The sequence below is a fragment of the Sebastes fasciatus genome, chromosome 16 (genome assembly GCF_043250625.1).
Source record: "Sebastes fasciatus isolate fSebFas1 chromosome 16, fSebFas1.pri, whole genome shotgun sequence".
Classification (NCBI taxonomy): Eukaryota; Metazoa; Chordata; class Actinopteri; order Perciformes; family Sebastidae; genus Sebastes; species Sebastes fasciatus.
The window spans coordinates 31760727-31779417 of NC_133810.1; the positions used below are offsets into that span (position 1 = coordinate 31760727).

At 41.0% G+C, this 18691-nt stretch overlaps 1 protein-coding gene, 1 long non-coding RNA gene and 1 pseudogene across 2 annotated transcripts in view; 1 reads left to right on the plus strand and 2 right to left on the minus strand.

Moving 5' to 3' along the window:
* LOC141752673 (protein NLRC3-like) overlaps window positions 1–18691 on the plus strand; it is a 782294-nt gene that overhangs the window by 123135 nt on the left and 640468 nt on the right. The gene's annotated exons all lie outside the window — the stretch shown is intronic.
* LOC141752706 (uncharacterized) overlaps window positions 5085–18691 on the minus strand; it is a 47624-nt gene continuing 34017 nt past the window's right edge. Inside the window, exon 2 of the long non-coding RNA XR_012590326.1 lies at window positions 5085–8202. This is a non-coding gene — a long non-coding RNA (uncharacterized LOC141752706). The remainder of the gene's footprint in view (window positions 8203–18691) is intronic.
* Window positions 13596–17716, minus strand: LOC141752686 (collagenase 3-like; annotated as a pseudogene).

Consider the following 18691-nt stretch of genomic DNA (forward strand, 5'->3'; position numbering starts at 1 on the left):
TCCTTGAGCAAGACACTTAACCCCAAAAAATTGCTCCCAGAGGCATAGCCATCGGTGTGTGAATGAGTATTTAGATTAAATCCTGATGGGCAAAGTTGGCACCTTAGTAGCCTCTGCCATCAGTGTATGTGAATGTGTGTGTGAATGGGTGAATACTGACATGTAGTGTAAAGCGCTTTGAGTGGTCGGAAGACTAGAAAAGCGCTATATAAGTCCAAGTCCATTTACCATTTACCATCCATCCTCTGAATGCTCTAGGTCTCTAGTTTGATCCATCCATCCTCTGAATGCTCTAGGTCTCTAGTTTGATCCATCCATCCTCTGAATGCTCTAGGTCTCTAGTTTGATCCATCCATCCTCTGAATGCTCTAGGTCTCTAGTTTGTGGCTGTAAAGTTTCATGAGGCTTTGATTATCCTAGAGGTCACCAGAGGTCATTTTATACAGTGAGGTCAATGAAATGTCTCCTATGGGGATTAACATCATTTAACCCTTTAGTCTAACTTTGGAGCGTTATTTAACCTCCTTCCCGACAAGCTAAGCTAACATAACTGAACCTGCTGCAGCCTCTGAGAGGCAGTGAAGTCGGCCGCGGTCGCCTGCGTTAACTTGTTATTGCAGCAGAGACTGAATGTTTAGGTGGCGGCTCTGTGTCCACTGTCCACCCACGCCGTCTCTGTCCTGGAAGAGAATGGGAGGAAGAGGAGTCCAGCGGGGAAGAGGAAGATATCAGACCACGAGAGGAGGAAGTGGAGCATCTCTGTTCATCTCTGCTGAAACAACACTGAACATCTGCCCAGTGAGACACAGCTGGTGTTACACAGCACTTATATGATGAATGCTTTTGATACACATGCTTTAATAATATACTGAAATACTTCTAACCTAAACATGCAGAAGCAGTGTTCAGTTTTTATTCACCAAATATTTGGAAGAAGCTCCCAGAAACCTGCAGGACCTCCAACTCTGAGTTCTTTTAAATCAAAGCTTCGAACGTTCCTGTTTGCTGCTGCTGCCTTTTATTAAACCAGATAATGATCTTATATACTGCACTAGAGCTTTCACTCTTGTGTGTTATATTCTATTTTAGCTTCTATCCTAGCTTTTATTTTTAGCTTGTTTTTATTTTCTAATCTTTAATGTTTTTATAACTGTTTTAATTATGTCTTAATGTTCTTTTGCACTTTGTCGCAATGTTCTTAAATGTTTATGTAAAGCACTTTGAATTGCCCTGTTGCTGAAATGTGCTCTACAGATAAAGCTGCCTTGTTGCCTAACCTTGCAGACTGTATGTCATGCTGATACCTTTTCACCTTGTATAAAATGTATGACTAGTAAATGTTACCATTTAGTATTACTGAATGCAATTTGCTTCATTATAAGTTGTCTTTCAATCAAACATTAAGATATAAGTGGAAAAAAGCTGTTCACAAAACATGATAGACATGACCACTGACTATTTGTGGAACAATTTAGCCACAAATTCACATCCTGACCAGATACGGTCCAGACATATACTCGCTTTAGACTGAGTCTTGTTCTTTTCATGTCTTCACTGCACAGAGATCAGCTGTCAATCAAACATTATGGGCTCTACTTGTTTTCAAAAAAGCAGCAGAGTTGCGTCTCTTTGCTTCTACACTCTTTGCTTTGACATCTTCTCATGAGTTTTTCTGTAAATGTGTGAGTGTCTTCAGGTGGCGCTCCTTCCTGTGTCTGTTTCACTGCTCATGATGATCTTTGTTCACCTGAACTGATATTTCTCTGCATGAAAATGTGAACTTCTCTGTGCTCTAAATGTTTGATGAATATTTGTATATATATATGTGTGTGTGTGTGTTGTTGTTTCTCTTCCACTGCACGGGTCTTAAAGGAAGGTCTAGTGATTTATTTCTTATCGTAGATATTCTGTTCTCACCACTTTTTGTAAAGATATCTAGAATCATGTTTATTTGTTGGGCGGACTAAATGTTGTCGTCCAGATCGACGTACAAACGAGATACTAAGATGTTTAATAAAACTGTAATTATCATGATCATAATCAATAAGGAAATCATTATTCTCTGTTACATCGCTGAGATTCTGCTCAAACAAACTGATTGTGTGGATGGAAATGAATCTGTACGTGAAATCATTGAACAAGAGTCATTTAACAGACTTTACTGATGGGATGTGTGAACAAACTGAAGGTTTCTATAATCAATAAACAAGAATGAACTAAGTCTTTTCTTCCTGTCTTTTTTCCAGAGTATCATACAAAGCTCCAGGCTGCTTTGGATCAGGATGACGTCCTGAAGTTGAATCGTTTTGTCACGAATGCTTCAAAGTAGATCGTTAAATATGTGAAAAAATGATTATAAAGCCATTTATATATTTCAGGACAGTTTAGTTTGATAACTCCCTGTTGTCAGTCAGCTGTTTTTAACCAGTAAAAGAAAACTGAACCTAGTTTGAGGAAGAGTTTATGAGAAATGTGGAGCCATCACCACAGGAGCCAAGAAATATGTTACAGCTGAAAAGTGAAATGTTTTCAAATGTGGAGCAGGTTTGAACCGAGGCTCCGTTTGTAAATGAGGAAACATACTGTGCGTTCCAATACCCATACTACCATACTACTTAGTATGCCAGAAAAAAAGGATTTGTCATGTCCCAATACATAGTAGGTCAAATGCAGTATGCCAAAACTACCAGGATGTCCTACTACAGCTGGTCACATTTTACAGAATGAAAGCCAGCATGCTTTTCTGGCTGTTCTGACCCACAATCCTCTGCACAGCAGATATATTGTATGTATATACTGCATGCAACAGTACGTACTTTGTAAGGGCAGCTGCAGTGCACTAAAAGTAAAAAGAAAAAGTATGTGATTTGGGACGTAGTCAGTCGGGCTGCTCCTCGTCCTGGAATGAAGCAAAACTTGATAACCCCTCCCTTACTGAAGGATGCAATCATCCAATAGGATGCTTCGTGTGTGTGTGTGTGCGTGTGTGTGTGTGTGTGTGTGTGTGTGTGTGTGTGTGCGTGTGTGCGCGTGTGTGCGCGTGTGTCTGGCAAAGCTGTATATAAAGTTGTTTCTGACACTCGCTTCTGTTAGTCGTTGGTGTCGGCAGAGATGCTGGTTTCTGATTCAGTTTAACGCTCTTTGACTAAAGACAACAACATAGAAAGAGTCAAGTCTATGTAGTGTTCTCCGTTTCCAGTTTGTTCAGAGCTCCAAAGCCTCAAACACATATCTGTTGGAGAGGAAGAGCTTCTTCATTTGATTATCTGAGCAAACAAAAAAGAAAAAGAGCCCATGCTTAAAATGCTGTTAGATAACTGGAAGTTTGGGCAATTTCTTACTACTGCTTTTTCTTTTTAACAAATCTACAATAATAGTGAGAATCCTGCAGTTCAGTGGTTCTCAACCTTTTTTGTGCTAGCGCCCCCCTAGCCATTATCCAGGTCCCTTACCGCCCCCCATCAAATAAAATGTAGGCTAATTGTCCTCCTAAATATTAATGTTGATAATTATTATTATTATATAGATTATTATTTATTTATATTCTCATTATATTATTATTTTTATTATTATTATTCTGTGTTATATCATTAAAAAGCATGTGAATGGAATATATATTTATGAGTTTTTGCAACAGTTATAAATTTGATATTCAGACTTTAATTAGGTATCACAAACATACTTGCTAACTTTGAGACCTTAAAAAAGGGAGGATTTCTAAACCAAAGAGGTGTCTGGGGGTCCGTCCCCCAGAAACATTAGAGTTTCAGAGACTTTGTTTCCTGCATTCTGGAGACTTTAAACAGAGTGAAAATAACAAAATAATAACTTCACTGCAACTGCATTTTATGTTAAACTTTTCATTTGACCTTTAACTCCCAGGAAAGAAAACTGAATAATTGGCTCCTCTGATGTGAACTTGAATGTTGTAAAAGTGTCAGACTGTCGGATGTGTGGATGGAGGGAGTTCCAGAGCCTGGGAGCAGTGCAGCTGAATGCCCTAGCACCCATGGGTGCTGAGATGTGAGGTGGGGATGGTCAGAAGACCAGCTGAGGATGAGTGCAGGGAACTGGCTTCTCTCGTGACGACGTCACCACTGCACTCTGAAACACATTATTTATAAAAGCTTGCGCCGCGCCACGACGGCTTTTCACTGCACTGAACAAAGCTCAACTTCAGGCGCAGCTCGCTGTGTAGAGCTCAGCTTAAACATAAGCTCAGACTGCGCTGTGTCGTGAGCATAGACTGCTCTCTCTTCCCCTGAGAAACCAAGGTCTGTGGAAAGGAGGCTGGGTCACGCGTCATCAACGCGTCATGTCTTTGGGGGTACAACACATGCACAGTAACATCTGGTCTGCACTCGCCGAAATTGAGCCAATCGCAACGCACGACCACAGCTTCAGTTACACTGCGCATGTGTTATACCCCATACCCCAAGACCCGTGTCTACCCGTGACCCAGCCTCCTTTCCATAGGCCTTGTGAGAAACGACAGCTGGTGTAGCTCTGTTGACGACCGGGTGGAAACAGTAGGGACTTTACACACTGTTCAGTTCCAGAAACAGGTAAAGATAACGAAAAGGAAAAAAAAAAGTGTGAAAATTTGAGATAAATCGGGAGAATTGTGACTCCGGGAGGAAACCGGGAGAAAGCAATGAAAAATGGGAATCTCCCGGGAAAAACGGGAGGGTTGTGTTTGGCTGGTTGCTCGACACGCTAAGATGCTTTCACTGGAAGTCCGACAGCGGAATATCCCTCTTGTAAATGTGTAACCACGGTGATAACATGACGTTCACCGTGTGTCCTCGGGAGAAATTAATACTTTCAATAGGAAGAAACTCTTAATTTCCTCCACGGGTAATACCAAGGAAGAGAGCGTCCATTTTCCTGACTTGATACAGTAAACGCCATGTTGGTGAAAGTTTATAGAGATGATCCTCTGACGTACCGATTGATATGTGCTGGGTCCAGGCTTCAAGGCTAATGATACACGTGACTGTTTCCAGGATAAGCTGGGGCCCTGTGTGATGAGAGCTTCTTCTATCTCAGTTCTAATAAGTAGTTGAAACAGAGGATGGTGAACCTGCAAAGAAACAGGAAGATTTTTACTGATTGTGCTAATTTATCAAATTTAGCATTGATTCCTTGCCAGCCAAACCATGTCCCAAAAAATAATAATAATGCTTCTAGCACATTAAAGCTAGCCCTGTTAAACGTCAGGTCTTTGGCAGGAAAAAGTTTTTTAATCAATGATTTTATTATTGAGCACAAGCTTGATTTTATGTTTTTAACTGAAACTTGGTTAGACCAAAATAACAGTGCAGCTGTTCTTATCGAGTCAACTCCTCCCAACTTTAGTTTTATGAGCGAAGCTAGAATGCATAAGAAAGGAGGTGGAGTTGCCATACTGTTTAATGATTCTCTCCAATGCAAACAGATATCTTATGGACATTTTGCTTCTTTTGAATATGTCGCTCTTCAGCTGAACTCCTCTTCTCGAGCTTTGTTTCTCAATATCTACAGGCCACCTAAATACTGTGCAAACTTTTTTGATGATTTTACTGAACTGCTGTCTGTAATTTGTGTTGACTTTGACTGTGTAGTCATTGTTGGTGATTTTAACATCCATGTTGACAACCAACAGGACAGAGGGGCCAAAGAACTGTGTCAGGTTCTTGATAACTATGGAATGAGTCAGCATGTGACGGAGCCCACACACAATAGGGGACACACTTTGGACTTGATCATATCAAAGGGCCTGAACATTTCCAAGGTTGTAGTGATGGATGTTGCTCTGTCTGATCATTCCTGTGTATTCTTTGAGAGTACTCTTCCTGTGCACAGAAATGATAAGACAGAGGTAATCACAAAAAGGTATATCACTGAAAATACCAGTGATCAATTTGTTCAGGCTTTCTCTTCCACACCCACCCTCCCCTGGACCTCTGTCAATGAGCTTGTAGATAATTTCAATTCTAAAATGACAAATGTTATTGATACCATTGCACCCACCACGGTGAAGATTGTCTCTGGTAAGAAAAAATCTCCATGGAGAAATACCATGTTGGTAAGAAATGAAAAAAGAGAGTGTCGAAAAGCTGAACGCCAGTGGCGGAAAACAAATCTACAAGTTCATTATGACATCTATAAAGAGAGACTTTGCATTTATAATTCAGAACTGAAAAATGCAAGGCGGTCCTTCTTCTCTGACATCATCACCAAAAACAATAACAATGCACGTGCCCTGTTTGCTACTGTCGACAGGCTAACAAACCCTCCTGTGTCAGTAGCCTCTGAACTTTTATCCTCCAGGGCCTGCAGTGAATTTGCTTCCTTTTTTACAGAAAAAATTCACAAAATCAGACAAGCCGTCACTTCCTCCATAGCAGGTACAGGATGTTTGTTTCCCCTGCGTCCACTTAAACCTGGCGCAAATACCATGACACAGTTTTATCCAATAAATCAGACATACCTGGAGGAAATCATACAACATCTAAAATCCTCCTCATGCTGCCTTGACATTCTGCCAACAGATTGTATGGTCTCAGAGCTTTTACAGATTGTTAATGCATCTCTTGTTTCAGGAGTCTTCCCACAGGCCCTGAAAACTGCTGTCATCAAACCACTCCTCAAAAAGAACAATCTGGACTCATCAGTAGTAAATAATTACAGACCGATATCAAATCTTCCATTCTTGTCTAAAATAATTGAAAAAACAGTTTTTCAAAAATTAAATAGCTTTCTGGCACTAAACAACTCTTTTGATGTCTTCCAGTCAGGTTTTCGACGAAACCACAGCACTGAGACTGCTCTTGTTAAGGTCTTCAATGACATCCGATTGAACACAGACAGTGGTAGAACTACGGTTTTAGTTTTACTGGATCTCAGTGCTGCATTCGACACGGTTGACCATAATATATTACTAGACCGACTGGAAAACTGGGTGGGTATTTCTGGCATAGCACTCAGCTGGTTTAAATCCTACCTAAAAGACAGGGACTTCTTTGTGTCTATAGGTAATTGCAAATCTGAGCTGAACAAAATCACATGCGGAGTTCCCCAAGGCTCCATCTTGGGGCCTCTTTTGTTTAACATCTACATGCTCCCACTGGGTCAGATTTTTGAGAACAACAAAATAAATTACCATAACTATGCAGACGACACACAAATTTATATAACTCTATCACCAGGAGACTACAGTCCAATACAAGCACTGAGTGAGTGCATTGAACAAGTCAATAATTGGATGTGCCAGAATTTTCTTCAGCTGAACAAAGACAAAACTGAGGTCGTAGTTTTTGGAGCCAAAAAAGAAAGATTAAAGGTTAGTGCTCACCTACAATCTGTGATGTTAAAAAGCTCAGACCAAGCCAGAAACCTTGGTGTAGTCATGGACTCAGACCTGAGCTTTAACAGCCATATTAAGACAATTACAAAGACAGCCTTCTATCACCTGAAGAATATAAGAAGAATTAGAGGACTGATGTCTCAGCAGGATTTGGAAAAACTAGTCCATGCATTTATCTTCAGCCGACTTGACTACTGTAACGGCGTCTTTACCGGTCTTCCTAAAAAATCGATCAGACAGCTGCAGCTGATTCAGAACGCTGCTGCTAGAGTCCTCACTAAGACCAAGAAAGTGGATCACATCAGTCCAGTTCTGAAGTCTCTACACTGGCTGCCTGTCTCTCAGAGAATTGATTTCAAAATACTACTGCTGGTTTACAAAGCACTAAATGGTTTAGGGCCAAAATACATTTCTGATCTTCTGCTGTGTTATGAACCATCCAGACCTCTCAGGTCATCTGGATCAGGTCTGCTTAGTGTCCCCAGAGTCAGAACTAAACATGCAGAAGCAGCGTTCAGTTTTTATGCACCAAATATCTGGAACAAGCTCCCAGAAACCTGCAGGACCGCTCCAACTCTCACTTCTTTTAAAACAAAGCTTAAAACTTTCCTGTTTGCGGGTGCCTTTTATTCTGACACTGCACTATAACTTTTACTCTTTTGAGTTTTATGCAATTTTAGCTTCTATCCTAGCTTTTATTTTTAGCTTGTTTTTATTTTCTAATCTTTAATGTTTTAATGTTTTTATGTTTTTATAACTGTTTTAATTATTTCTTGAATGTTTCTGTAAAGCACTTTGAATTGCCCTGTTGTTGAAATGTGCTATACAAATAAAGCTGCCTTGCCTTGCCTTGCCTTAAAAAAATGGTTAAATTTAGCTCCAAATCTGTGGAACAAATGGTATCAACCCCAAAATTGCTGCAACAACCTATGAGACATAATAGAGCATGAGGATGACCATCATATTATGTGATCATAATGTTCTAAACCCTTACACACTTTTACCATTCATTTTAATGAATTAATTCATGTTTATTTATATTCATGACTAGAACAACTTGACACACAGGGCTGAGCTGCATCTCAAATTAATCTTCAGGTTCCCAGCTTTCAGATGATGTACACCACTTCTATGTGACATCTACTGTTGACCTGCTATCTCCCCCTAAACACCCCCTGTACCCCCCTAAAACGGGTCTATTGTGGGTCTCAGAGGGTGAACGTGACTAAGTCGTTTTTAACATGTAACTTCTGTACTTAAGTTATGCCACTTCCGGTGTGGCGTAACCTAACTACCATCTTTCCTAAACCTAACTAAGTTGTTTTCTTTCCATAAACCTAACTGACTAGTTTGTTTGCCTGAACCTAATAACGTTTTTTTCCTGTCAAGACGGAAGTTTATTTTTAAAAGGCTGGTGTGGAAATTGAGACTAGACATTTGTAGGAAAACTTTCTGGAAGATATCATACGACCTGTTGTATGAAAACACATTGAACTATTGTCACCTTGAGTTCCTGTCAATTCCATTTAGGCATATGAGTTCTGTACAAAGTGCTAACCAACAATGAGATGTTTTTCAATACAAAGTCAGTCTTGATGAACCTTTAATTACTTTCATTTAGTCCTGAAGATCCAGATCCTCAAGTCCTGAAATGTAATGTATGCTGGATAGATATCACCATGACTGTGCCATTGATATGGACATACTCTCATCATGAATGTGATGCATGGTCATACAGTTTCATTACACAAAACACAACTTTACCATTAAGATCAAGTGGGGTCTATTTCCAACCCAGTTGCGTTATGTGCAAACCATTAAAGCTAAGAAGAAAGACTGCTAAACCACACACACACACACATACACACTACTCTTTGAGTAGGAGAAACATTGATTTGTCATCCATTCAGATTTAAACATTCAAACTGTCAGCACCTTGGCCTTGTTCATGTAGAGTTTGAGTGCAAAGAAAGAGGCCTTGCAATATACAGTAGCATGCATGCCACGTACAGTTGAATGGTTGGACAGTTTAATGCCCTTTTAGTGTGCTAATGCGTGGAATCCTAATCAGTATTCACAGGATGAACTGTTGATACAGCTGGTTAGAGCGCTCACAGAAACAAGGCTGCTTGCTTGAGAGGAACTTCTTATAATTGTGGAATAAAAAAAATGTTGTTTTCTTAAAATATACAAATTCTTATGTTTTATTCTTCTACATATTTCACAGTCATTATTCCAAATGGGACACTTTTTGATAAAACTAATACTGCATATGGCTTCTACTGCACGTTAAGATAAAGGAGGTAGTGAATGGAGACTGTGTTAATCTGTTTAGCCTTATCAACAGTGCTGTAACGCATTGCCAACGGGGGTCCGGGCCATGGGGATCCTCTGCATGGACGACACACATTTGCTCCAGTGGGGAACCCCTTTGATTCGTATGTCCATTTTAGGACATCTATTTCACAACTTCCACAAGATATGAGCAGAATGCCAGTGCCCCGTGATATGTAGTAATTCAATTACATTATAAAATATCCTAAACGGACTACAGGATTATCCTCTTTAGTTTCGTCAAGTATGATGATGTGGCTCTGTGTTTTTCTGATTAGGGCTCAATCCTTTCTCTGCCATAAAGAGAACAAGAAAAGAAAAAAAAAACTATTGGCTCTTTCAATTCAATGCACGCTGGTCTAATAAGCGTCAGGGCTCATTATAGAGTAGAGAGAGGCTTCTCCCTTTCTTGCAAAATGCAAGTAATGAGGCATTTCAAATATTACACAACATTAGGAGAACTGAAATTGGAGAGTAAGGCCTTTAAGCTTTGCTTGTGTAACACATTTAAAAGTGCTCTTCTTTCCTGAGGCTGGTTTGGATTTCACTTTCAATTTATCACCTACCGAGCTCCATGGCCATTTACACTATTTTCATTTACATTTTGTACAATGGCCGGGTTCACATGATGAGCACGTGCAGAGATGTTAAACCAGCTTCCTTGGCTTTCATTCAAATAAACTATTTCATGCTTTTTTTATGTAACAGCACTGTTTGTACTATTCATTATTTGCTCTGAGACATGTTTTTACATTCATCATGCAGTTTGTATTACCCTGAGACCTAATTGGTGGATATGTAAGCATCCTAATCACTCCACCTCAATTCAGTGACATGTTTTCATTAGATGAAAGAGCATCAAAACTAAACAAAATACAGTCATCTGACGGGTAGTCAGTCTGTTTATAGTCTTAAAAGTAAGCCCTGTTTGAGCTGATGTGGCTCATTGCTAAGGAGATTATCTACTGCTTTTTTTTAGTCATGAAGCAGCTTAGCCATACACCCCTCTGGACAGGAAGCCAGTCCATTGCAGGGGCTCAACCCACATCTAGAATTTAACCTCTTACCATTCCAGCCCCTTGTGTAGGGGGGTAGGGTTGGGGGAAAGGGGATGTTCAGGAGTAGATAATAAAAGTCAACAGTAGATGCCACATAGAAGGGGTGTACATTATGTCTCATAAGTTCTTGCATCATTTTTTGGGTTGATACCATTTGTTACACAGATTTGGTGCTGAATTTAACCTCCTTTTACATTGGGAGAATTGATAAAAGATTAGCAACAATCCCTCCAAAAGACCACATTAAGACACCAAGACCTTGAGGAACACAGTAGAAAAAGACATGCTGTGATTTGGTATCAAAACCTTTTGACATTTGGACATTTCTCCAAGAATTCTCCTTGTCCAATCTAGCTAGGAAAGCCATCCATCCTCTGAATGCTCTAGGTCTCTAGTTTGTGGGTTAAGGTTAGGGTTAGGGTTTGATCCTTATGTGACACAGTGATTTTTGAGGGCCAAATCAAATGCAGAAGTCAAATACAGAAAGAAACATTGCACCAGTGTATCCTGGCAGATAGCTCAGTGTGGTAGATAAGAATTTATCAACGTACTATACTATTACTTTTTTCCCCACAAAAAAAATTCAGCATACTATATGACTTTTTTTAAGAACATTTTTCGACATACTATACTGCGACTTTCTTTGTACAAATTTTCAACATGCTACAGAATGACTTTTTTTTTCAAAATATTTTTGACATATTACTTTTTTCATGACATTTTTTGTCCTACAATAGTATGCCTTTTTTTCAGGAATTTTTTTTTTTAAATAGCATTTTTCGAACACAACTTTTTTTACATGCTATGTTATGACTTTTGAAATAGCTCAGGTTGGTAGATATCTGGTTGGAATATTGGCGGTTGTGAGTTTGATCCTTATATGACACAATGGGTTTTGAGCTCTTACTTCAAATAAAGAAGTCAAATACAAAAAGAAACAACACATCAACATATCTGGTGAGATAGCTCAGTGTGGTAGATACCTGGACGGAATACCTAGTTGGAATACTGGAGGTTGTAGGTTCCATCCTTATTTGACATGATGAGTTTTGAGGTCTTACTTCAAATAAACAAGTCAAATACAATAGCAAACACCGCATCAGTGTATCTGCTCAGATAGCTCAGTGTGGTAGATAACTGCTCGTAGTATCCGGTTGGAATACTGGAGGTTGTGGGTTCGATCCTTATATGACACAATGAGTTTTGAGCTCTTACTTCAAATAAACAAGTCAAATACAAAAAGAAACAATACATCAACATATCTGGTGAGATAGCTCAGTGTGGTAGATAACTGCTCGTAGTATCCGGTTGGAATACTGGAGGTTGTGGGTTCCATCCTTATGTGACACAGTCTGTTTTCAGGTCTAACTTCTAATGACCAAGTCAAATATACCAAGAGAACAGTCCTCACTGCGTGTGGCATTGGTGGCTGGGTTGCTGAGTTCTGGTTCGGGCTGCGGCAGATCGGGGTTCAATCCCTACCCTCATCAGTGTCCGGTGCCCGACAGTGGTGTGAGACGAGCGTCTCCTCCCAGGGTTTACCAGAGATACAACTGGGGGGTTATGCATCAGTATATATGTTAAATATATACTTTTATGCGACGCACATAATATTCTACGCGAAGCATATGATATTATTTAATATATATACTTTATGCGACGCATATAATATTATATGCGACGCATATAATATTATTTGATTTATTATATAATATATATTGTTATATTAAATATATTTATACTTCGCATTTAATATCACATGCGTCGCATAAAAGTATATATTTAATACTGATGCATAACCCCCCAGTTGTATCTCTGGTAAACCCTGGGAGGAGACGCTCGTCTCACACCACTGTCGGGCACCGGACACTGATGAGGGTAGGGATTGAACCCCGATCTGCTGCAGCCCGAACCAGAACTCAGCAACCCAGCCACCAATGCCACACGCAGTAAGGACTGTTCTCTTGGTATATTTGACTTGGTCATTAGAAGTTAGACCTGAAAACAGACTGTGTCACATAAGGATGGAACCGACAACCTCCAGTATTCCAACCGGATACTACGAGCAGTTATCTACCACACTGAGCTATCTGAGCAGATACACTGATGCGGTGTTTGCTATTGTATGTGACTTCTTTATTTGAAGTAAGACCTCAAAACTCATCGTGTCATATAAGGATGGAACCCACAACCTCCAGTATTCAAACCGGATACTACGAGCAGTTATCTACCACACTGAGCTATCTGAGCAGATACACTGATGCGGTGTTTGCTATTGTATTTGACTTGTTTATTTGAAGTAAGACCTCAAAACTCATCGTGCCCAATAAGGATGGAACCTACAACCTCCAGTATTCCAAGTAGGTATTCCGTCCAGTTATCTACCACACTGAGCTATCTCACCAGATACGTTGATGTATTGTTTCTTTTTGTATTTGACTTCTTTATTTGAAGTAAGAGCTCAAAACCCATTGTGTCATGTAAGGATCAAACACACAACCTCCAGTACTCCAACCGGATACTACGGAATTATGACTTTATTCTCTAAATCTCAGATTAATTTATTTTTCCTCAATGTGGCCCTAATACTCCGTCGTACCGTCGTACCATAGACCTACAACAATGATAAATAAAAATAAAAATGTAAACAAAAAACAGTTATTCATTTCCATGTTTATAAATCCACAGGGAGCCGCTGGAGAGGAGCTGAAGAGACGCAGGTTGCTGACCGCTGGCCTCGTGGAATAACAGCATAAGTGGTGGTATACCATCACAAAACGAAAGGGGCTTTTACAAAAGGTTGATTTTTGTATTTATGTTGTATTAATTGTATTAATTTGCAAGACCTTTATAAGACCTTTGGTAATCCATGGTTTTATTGTCCAATTACATATCAATAAAATGAATTATTAAAATGCATTGATTACACACACACATCCAAAGCTTTCCAGGTCATCTGTCGCATCATTACACTACAGATATAAAGAACAGCAGCACCAGTAGTAAGTGGTCAAATGCAAGTGGACTTGCTGTCTTGAAGGAACATCTTCAAGACAATATATAAAAATAACATCACATTTCATTTATATACTACAGCTCTAAATTAATTTCATAGAATTAAATGTGTAATATTTTGAATAATATAAATATTTCAAATGACCTATTTTAACACTGTTAGTGTACATTCATTCTCATTCAGAGTGGCTACATAAACAGCTTTCCACTATTTAAAGTGCTCTAGAAGTTAGTGCAGCGCAGGAAGTAGCTGTTCCTCAGCACGCGGTACAACCTCCCGGTCCTCAGGTTGTACTCAAACATGTAGGGTCCGCTGTAGATGTACGTAAAACCTGCAGACCACAGACTCAAGGTTAGTTTCTGTGCTGGTTAAAAGGAATAGTTTTTTAATTTTTGTGAATATTTGAATCTCTTTGTTGTCCAGAATTAGACGAGAAGATTGATGCCACCCACTCTCATGTTTGTCCATTAAATAAAGTGGTATCGGTCTTCTCATGTAACTCTCAGCAAGAAAAGCTTTTAAGCACACTTCCCCCAAAAATGTCCCTTTTCTTTTTAGGCTGAAAACATTAAAGACGGGTCTGAATATCTCATTTCAGTTGTTTGGACTTGGAAAACTTTAGGTCAGCTTTGACTGCTGCTCACCTCTGTACTGGAAAGCTGCAGTCACCCTGCCGCTCAGGCCGGAGAAGGTCTGATCCACTCGCTTGGGGAAACCCTGGTCCATCGTCTTTCTGGCCTCATCGTAACTGAGGAAACACAGACAGCAGTTAGATACATTCAATAAAGGTTAAAAATACTGAATACCAGTGTATATACTCTCAACACACCTGTAGTAAATGTCGCCTTCAAAGAACAGAGTCTTGCCAGATTGCACGTCATAGAGGGCCGCGTCGATCTTCTTCACGCGTCTAGGCAGACCAACGCTGGTGAGTTTTTTAGGATAGCCACGCACGAGGTCGTAGCCCCTGAAAGCCCACACTTTACGACCTGCAGGCAGGAAAAGATGATTGAGGTAAACTTTGAAAATGCTTTCAGATCGGAGCCTCGGGTAGATCAGAAGAACACGTACCTTTAAAGAGAAAGACTTTATCTGAGTGTCGGCTTTCATAAGCGGCGTTGATGCTGGTGGGGGCGTTGGGCCAGAAGTTTGTGATGAGACTTTGCTGAGGTGTGTTGCTCTGAGGGTAACTCCGCCAGAAGAAGCTGAGAACACACAAGAACATTATGCACATGAAGCCACTTATGGTGAGAACTAGGGATGCACCGAGTACAAGTACTTACATTTGGATACTCTCCGATACCGAGTACCGATACGAGTACTTCTCTGTGCCAAAAAACCCTCGTTAACAGCCAGCTGGAGGGTGTGAGCGACACACGCTCTAGGTCGGTTTGGAAAGGCTCGGGGGGGAAGGTGGCTCGCAGACAAAGTGCTCGCTGCGCCCTCTGTCCCCACCGGGGAGGGACGGGGCCCCCTGCTCCCGGTGCGACTGTCGACCGGGGCGGACTGTTTTCAGTGCACCCCAAGCACGTCGTGCCGCCAGATCGGGGCTCGGCCCACGTAAAAGGCGCCATGGGTCTGCGGTGATGTCGGCAACCCACCCGACCCAAGGAGTCTAACGCACGCGCGAGTCAGAGGGTGCAAGCAAAACCCCTTAGGCGCAATGAAAGTGAGGGCCGGTGCGGGCGGCTGAGGTGGGATCCCGGCCCAGTGGGGTCGGGTGTACCACCGTAAAGCGGTATCGGTGCCGTTGTATCGGAGCCGTTTTTCCGAGTACGAGTACATGAGCACAGTATCGGACCCGATACCCGATACTGGTATCGGTGCATCCCTAGTGAGAACAAAATCCCGATAGGTTTGGATCCAGATGTTTTAGCGTTCTGCTGTGCAGCATGTCTGATATACCTGTCTTTGAAGAAGAGCATCTCTCCTCGCAGGGTGGTGACAGCATCCAGAACCATGGTTGAATCACAGGAGTCGGGGGTGGTGGGGGGCTGAGGTCTGGTTACAGAGGGATCCTTATCAGGGTTTGCACCTGGAGGATAAACAAAATGAGTCACCAAGTATTTAGAAAGCGCTGCATCATATTGCAACAATAACAGTTGAGTAGCATCATGAAATATTGCGCAAGAGGCTGTCTGAGATTTTGGTTTAAGTGCTACTGTGTGCAAACAGGCATCGTTAGTACTAACCATAGAGAGACTGGATGCCGTTGACATCGTCCCGCGGCAGAACGAAGGGTTTCTGTACGAGTAGACGGGGTACATGAGAGCACCGGGATCATCAGAGTGAGACAAGCCCAGGGAGTGGCCGAACTCATGGGCAGCCACCATGAAGAGGACGTAGCCTGCAGCAGAGAATACACAGAACTACAGGTTAGTTACAGCTCCTCTCTCCATAATTATATCCTTTCACGCTGACAAGTAAAAACAGACATGCTGAGCGTCAATAACAAACTCACCTCTGTTTGAGCGGAAAGTGAAGGTCTCATCATCATCAAAATGAGCATCTCCTCCGATGCCGGGGGCCGGGGCGAAGGCGTGGGCAAGAGTGCCATCAGGGCCGTCAAAGGGGTAATAATCACCATGTGCTGTTAACAACAAACCTCACGTCAGAACCAGCAGCAGGCAGTATGATTTTGCCATCATTGGGCAAAACGTTGCTCCAATTCTACCCACTGCAGCTTTAAATGTACGTTCTTAATGCTGGGTTTCCACTTTTAGTCCCAGGAACTAAAAGGTTCCTTCAGTCCACTGTTGTCTGCATTTCTACCACGGTCTAATGTTGTTTTCTCCAAACCAGAGGTCAGCTACCTTTACTATCAAAAGAGCCATTTTAGGCAAAAAAGAAAATCTGTCTGGAGCCGCAAAACATGTGATCATTGTGATGAAGGTAACACAGTTTATAGTCTAAGTATATAGTATATAAGTCTAACGCAGTGAGGGCCAAAGAGACAATGTACTACGGAGTATTAGGGCCACACTGAGGGAAAAAACATCTGAGATTTACACAATAAAGTCAGAATATTATGAGAGAAAGGTTGTGATATAATATAATATAATATAATATTAATAATTAAACACTCTGCCATTCTGCATAGTGAGTACTTTTGATAATTAACACTGAGAATACAGGACTTTTACTTGTAATAGAGTATTTTTAGACTTTTTCTGCTTTTATTAAATAAAGGATCTGAGTACTTCTTCCACCTCTGAAACTCATTCTGTACTCACATCGGCTGCCGAAGGAGATCATGATGTCAGCGGTGCCACTGCTGATCTTTGTGAATCTCAGAGGAGTGACCTTGGCCCAGACCTGCAGCGCCTTCTCTATGGAGTCATCTATCTCTGACACAGGCATGTCACGTGTGTAGGTCACTATCCTGTCAGACAAATAGTCAAGAAGAATTATTAGTTAGACTTACTATGATATTACTCTCTCACACTTTACTTTCTCACTTCAGATCAGTTCACCTGTAGGTAAGGCTCTTTTTCTCCCACTTGAGGTTACTTCCAAACGTGGAGAAACGGGCGATGTTGCCGTCCGGGACGCCACAGCGGGCCTTCTTCATCATCACCACGGTGTCGGCGTCCAGCGTCCCGGTGATCTGGAGACCGAAGAATCTCTGCATCTCACTCAGCTTCCTGCTCACCGGGCTGATCCCCCGTCTGGTGGCTGGACCTCTCTCCTCTGTCAGGTTGAAGAAGTTCTTCAGGTAGTTCTGTAAAATGAAGGTGAGAAAAGTCCCCAAAATGCACATCTTAAATGCAAAGTAGTGAGAACACATGCATGTAAACATACACACCTCTGCAAAGCCTTCATCCTGCACAGTGACCGGTGGTGGTGGTGGTGTTGTAGGCACACAGTAAACTGTGAGTGCCAGTAGGCTCAGTACGATGCACAGACTGCAAGACCTCATGCTTGCTCACTTTAATGTGACTTGTGTTTGCGTTGCTGGAGTCAGCTGTTATATATATACAGGCTGAGGAGGAGTAGACGCGTTGTTGGAGGAGTGGGCGTGTTGAGCAACTAACTACCTCAGTGACTCAAGAAGAAGTATTCCATTTATGGATGACAAGGAGGAGATTGGCTTTGATTGCTCAGCCAAGACAAGAAAAATCCCCCATGATGACACATGACATGTCAATACAGAAACTATCCTTTAAATAAAATAAGTGATATGGAAGTGATACTCATACATACAGCATTAACAGGAGCAGCTGGCCAAGGTACCATGACTTCTCTATCTGTTGCTTAAGCTTATATTCTGAGCCATATTCTGATATTTTAGTCAGGTTTTTCCGGCAGTCTGTCGTGAATTCAACAGTCCTTATGTCTTCTCTAACCCCTCAGGCTACTGTTGCTACTGACAGGACAGTGATGTGCTCTGTGCAAGAAAACAGACAAGCTGCGTCATGTCATGAAGTCCTTCTGACAGGTATAGTTTGTGCAGATGCCACATGTCACCGTACAACTCTATACTCACCAACTACGTCACAACAGCTGTAACAGGTTTATAGTTGGGTCAATATTCATCATTTTATGACATGGGTCAGTTTATTCTGTAAATGTAAAATCACCTCTTTTTATATATATATATATATATATATATTTATGTATCTATTTGTGTAACATTTGTTAACAACATTGTTAGTGGAAAACTACATTGTGATTGCTGTTTCCTAACTCTGGACCCTGGGAGGAGCACTACATGTCTTCATTGTGCAACTTAGTATGTCTTCAGGTAAACCGCCCAGTAGATGCAAGAAGTGATGAAAGTGTTGCAATAGAAAAGCAGCATCTTAGCCATTATATATATATTGTGAAATAATAATAATAAAATACTCATCAAAAGGACCTGATTGTTTATTATTTATTTATTTACTACTACTAAATATAAATTTTAGCATTTTGCCTACAAAATCTGTGACCAAT